Genomic DNA, 6,309 nt, shown 5'->3' on the forward strand with positions numbered 1-6,309 from the left:
GACACGTTACACCAGACTGTTATTATAATCAGACATGTTACACCAGACTGTTATTATAATCAGACACGTTACACCAGACTGTTATTATAATCAGACATGTTACACCAGACTGTTATTATAATCAGACACGTTACACCAGACTGTTATTATAATCAGACATGTTACACCAGACTGTTATTATAATCAGACACGTTACACCAGACTGTTATTATAATCAGACATGTTACACCAGACTGTTATTATAATCAGACATGTTACACCAGACTGTTATTATAATCAGACATGTTAAACCAGACTGTTATTATAATCAATAAGACATGTTACACCAGACTGTTATTATAATCAGACATGTTACACCAGACTGTTATTATAATCAGACATGTTACACCAGACTGTTATTATAATCAATAAGACATGTTACACCAGACTGTTATTATAATCAGACATGTTACACCAGACTGTTATTATAATCAGACATGTTACACCAGACTGTTATTATAATCAGACACGTTACACCAGACTGTTATTATAATCAGACACGTTACACCAGACTGTTATTATAATCAGACATGTTACACCAGACTGTTATTATAATCAGACACGTTACACCAGACTGTTATTATAATCAGACATGTTACACCAGACTGTTATTATAATCAGACACGTTACACCAGACTGTTATTATAATCAGACATGTTACACCAGACTGTTATTATAATCAGACACGTTACACCAGACTGTTATTATAATCAGACATGTTACACCAGACTGTTATTATAATCAGACATGTTACACCAGACTGTTATTATAATCAGACATGTTACACCAGACTGTTATTATAATCAATAAGACATGTTACACCAGACTGTTATTATAATCAGACATGTTACACCAGACTGTTATTATAATCAGACATGTTACACCAGACTGTTATTATAATCAATAAGACATGTTACACCAGACTGTTATTATAATCAGACATGTTACACCAGACTGTTATTATAATCAGACATGTTACACCAGACTGTTATTATAATCAGACACGTTACACCAGACTGTTATTATAATCAGACACGTTACACCAGACTGTTATTATAATCAGACATGTTACACCAGACTGTTATTATAATCAGACACGTTACACCAGACTGTTATTATAATCAGACATGTTACACCAGACTGTTATTATAATCAGACATGTTACACCAGACTGTTATTATAATCAGACACGTTACACCAGACTGTTATTATAATCAGACAGGTTACACTAGACTGTTATTATAATCAGACATGTTACACCAGACTGTTATTATAATCAATAAGACATGTTACACCAGACTGTTATTATAATCAGACATGTTACACCAGACTGTTATTATAATCAGACATGTTACACCAGACTGTTATTATAATCAGACACGTTACACCAGACTGTTATTATAATCAGACGTTACACCAGACTGTTATTATAATCAGACATGTTACACCAGACTGTTATTATAATCAGACACGTTACACCAGACTGTTATTATAATCAGACACGTTACACCAGACTGTTATTATAATCAGACATGTTACACCAGACTGTTATTATAATCAGACACGTTACACCAGACTGTTATTATAATCAGACATGTTACACCAGACTGTTATTATAATCAGACACGTTACACCAGACTGTTATTATAATCAGACATGTTACACCAGACTGTTATTATAATCAGACACGTTACACCAGACTGTTATTATAATCAGACATGTTACACCAGACTGTTATTATAATCAGACATGTTACACCAGACTGTTATTATAATCAGACATGTTAAACCAGACTGTTATTATAATCAATAAGACATGTTACACCAGACTGTTATTATAATCAGACATGTTACACCAGACTGTTATTATAATCAGACATGTTACACCAGACTGTTATTATAATCAATAAGACATGTTACACCAGACTGTTATTATAATCAGACATGTTACACCAGACTGTTATTATAATCAGACATGTTACACCAGACTGTTATTATAATCAGACACGTTACACCAGACTGTTATTATAATCAGACACGTTACACCAGACTGTTATTATAATCAGACATGTTACACCAGACTGTTATTATAATCAGACACGTTACACCAGACTGTTATTATAATCAGACATGTTACACCAGACTGTTATTATAATCAGACACGTTACACCGGACTGTTATTATAATCAGACATGTTACACCAGACTGTTATTATAATCAGACACGTTACACCAGACTGTTATTATAATCAGACATGTTACACCAGACTGTTATTATAATCAGACATGTTACACCAGACTGTTATTATAATCAGACATGTTACACCAGACTGTTATTATAATCAATAAGACATGTTACACCAGACTGTTATTATAATCAGACATGTTACACCAGACTGTTATTATAATCAGACATGTTACACCAGACTGTTATTATAATCAATAAGACATGTTACACCAGACTGTTATTATAATCAGACATGTTACACCAGACTGTTATTATAATCAGACATGTTACACCAGACTGTTATTATAATCAGACACGTTACACCAGACTGTTATTATAATCAGACACGTTACACCAGACTGTTATTATAATCAGACATGTTACACCAGACTGTTATTATAATCAGACACGTTACACCAGACTGTTATTATAATCAGACATGTTACACCAGACTGTTATTATAATCAGACATGTTACACCAGACTGTTATTATAATCAGACACGTTACACCAGACTGTTATTATAATCAGACAGGTTACACTAGACTGTTATTATAATCAGACATGTTACACCAGACTGTTATTATAATCAATAAGACATGTTACACCAGACTGTTATTATAATCAGACATGTTACACCAGACTGTTATTATAATCAGACATGTTACACCAGACTGTTATTATAATCAGACACGTTACACCAGACTGTTATTATAATCAGACGTTACACCAGACTGTTATTATAATCAGACATGTTACACCAGACTGTTATTATAATCAGACACGTTACACCAGACTGTTATTATAATCAGACACGTTACACCAGACTGTTATTATAATCAGACATGTTACACCAGACTGTTATTATAATCAGACACGTTACACCAGACTGTTATTATAATCAGACATGTTACACCAGACTGTTATTATAATCAGACACGTTACACCAGACTGTTATTATAATCAGACATGTTACACCAGACTGTTATTATAATCAGACACGTTACACCAGACTGTTATTATAATCAGACATGTTACACCAGACTGTTATTATAATCAGACATGTTACACCAGACTGTTATTATAATCAGACATGTTACACCAGACTGTTATTATAATCAATAAGACATGTTACACCAGACTGTTATTATAATCAGACATGTTACACCAGACTGTTATTATAATCAGACATGTTACACCAGACTGTTATTATAATCAATAAGACATGTTACACCAGACTGTTATTATAATCAGACATGTTACACCAGACTGTTATTATAATCAGACATGTTACACCAGACTGTTATTATAATCAGACACGTTACACCAGACTGTTATTATAATCAGACACGTTACACCAGACTGTTATTATAATCAGACATGTTACACCAGACTGTTATTATAATCAGACACGTTACACCAGACTGTTATTATAATCAGACATGTTACACCAGACTGTTATTATAATCAGACACGTTACACCGGACTGTTATTATAATCAGACATGTTACACCAGACTGTTATTATAATCAGACACGTTACACCAGACTGTTATTATAATCAGACATGTTACACCAGACTGTTATTATAATCAGACATGTTACACCAGACTGTTATTATAATCAGACATGTTACACCAGACTGTTATTATAATCAATAAGACATGTTACACCAGACTGTTATTATAATCAGACATGTTACACCAGACTGTTATTATAATCAGACATGTTACACCAGACTGTTATTATAATCAATAAGACATGTTACACCAGACTGTTATTATAATCAGACATGTTACACCAGACTGTTATTATAATCAGACATGTTACACCAGACTGTTATTATAATCAGACACGTTACACCAGACTGTTATTATAATCAGACACGTTACACCAGACTGTTATTATAATCAGACATGTTACACCAGACTGTTATTATAATCAGACACGTTACACCAGACTGTTATTATAATCAGACATGTTACACCAGACTGTTATTATAATCAGACACGTTACACCAGACTGTTATTATAATCAGACATGTTACACCAGACTGTTATTATAATCAGACATGTTACACCAGACTGTTATTATAATCAGACATGTTACACCAGACTGTTATTATAATCAATAAGACATGTTACACCAGACTGTTATTATAATCAGACATGTTACACCAGACTGTTATTATAATCAGACATGTTACACCAGACTGTTATTATAATCAATAAGACATGTTACACCAGACTGTTATTATAATCAGACATGTTACACCAGACTGTTATTATAATCAGACACGTTACACCAGACTGTTATTATAATCAGACACGTTACACAAGACTGTTATTATAATCAGACATGTTACACCAGACTGTTATTATAATCAATAAGACATGTTACACCAGACTATTATTATAATCAGACATGTTACACCAGACTGTTATTATAATCAATCAGACACGTTACACCAGACTGTTATTATAATCAGACACGTTACACCAGACTGTTATTATAATCAGACACGTTACACCAGACTGTTATTATAATCAGACACGTTACACCAGACTGTTATTATAATCAGACACGTTACACCAGACTGTTATTATAATCAGACACGTTACACCAGACTGTTATTATAATCAGACATGTTACACCAGACTGTTATTATAATCAGACATGTTACACCAGACTGTTATTATAATCAGACATGTTACACCAGACTGTTATTATAATCAGACATGTTACACCAGACTGTTATTATAATCAGACACGTTACACCAGACTGTTATTATAATCAGACACGTTACACCAGACTGTTATTATAATCAATAAGACATGTTACACCAGACTGTTATTATAATCAGACACGTTACACCAGACTGTTATTATAATCAGACATGTTACACCAGACTGTTATTATAATCAGACATGTTACACCAGACTGTTATTATAATCAGACATGTTACACCAGACTGTTATTATAATCAGACATGTTACACCAGACTGTTATTATAATCAGACACGTTACACCAGACTGTTATTATAATCAGACATGTTACACCAGACTGTTATTATAATCAGACATGTTACACCAGACTGTTATTGTAATCAGACATGTTACACCAGACTGTTATTATAATCAGACATGTTACACATCTGCATTGCTTGCTGTTTGGGGTTTCAGGCTGAGTTTCTGTATACGCACTGTGTGACCATCAGCTGATGTAAAAAGGGATGTATAAATACATTTGATTGATTAATTAACATTGAATCATTTATAACAGTGACAGGTGACAGTTCATTAACTTTGAGTCATAACAGTGACAGGTTACATTTCAATCCCATCACCACACGGTGGCGCTATTCACTCATAAGACAATTTAACTTACTATCTCATGACAACTATATTATTTTCAAAAAATCTTGAAATTAATGGTTTTCATGTAAAATTTCAATTCAAAGGTTGAACTTGAATTTATATGTGAGGCAAAATAAGATCATCCAAAAAGCTTGGACAACTCTAGGTTATTCATAACTTTAACCATCCTTACGACAAACCTTCACCTCGGATGCAGAATGTAATTTATTGTGCCTCTGCATGCTTATTGACTGCCTGACAGCTTGTTCCTCCAATGAACAGTCGGAATGATAGCAATGTCGAATCACTGCAGATGGGGGGGCGGAGCTCCGGTGGACCTGCCGTCCAAATGACGTCATGCGCGCACAGCTGGTCCCGATTGCAATATGTGAACATGTAGAAGAAGCAGGAAGACTATATCAGTGATATCAAATATACAGCTCTGTCTTCCGGAAGTACACGTTCTGTTCATCACGATGCGGCGGCTGAACGGGTCGGGATCTGGTTCTGGAATGGGTCGTCTGCGGTTCCTGTTGATTGTTTACAGTTACACCTTTCTCCTTTTGCCTGGAGGTGAGTCACAGGCTACTGTAACTACAGCTATACTGCTTGCTGCCTCTACTGCTGCCTCATAAACTACTGTAACTACAGCTATACTGCTACCGGCTATACTGCTACTGCTTCCATGA

This window comes from Oncorhynchus mykiss, chromosome 11 (assembly GCF_013265735.2).
Source record: "Oncorhynchus mykiss isolate Arlee chromosome 11, USDA_OmykA_1.1, whole genome shotgun sequence".
Lineage (NCBI taxonomy): Eukaryota > Metazoa > Chordata > Actinopteri > Salmoniformes > Salmonidae > Oncorhynchus > Oncorhynchus mykiss.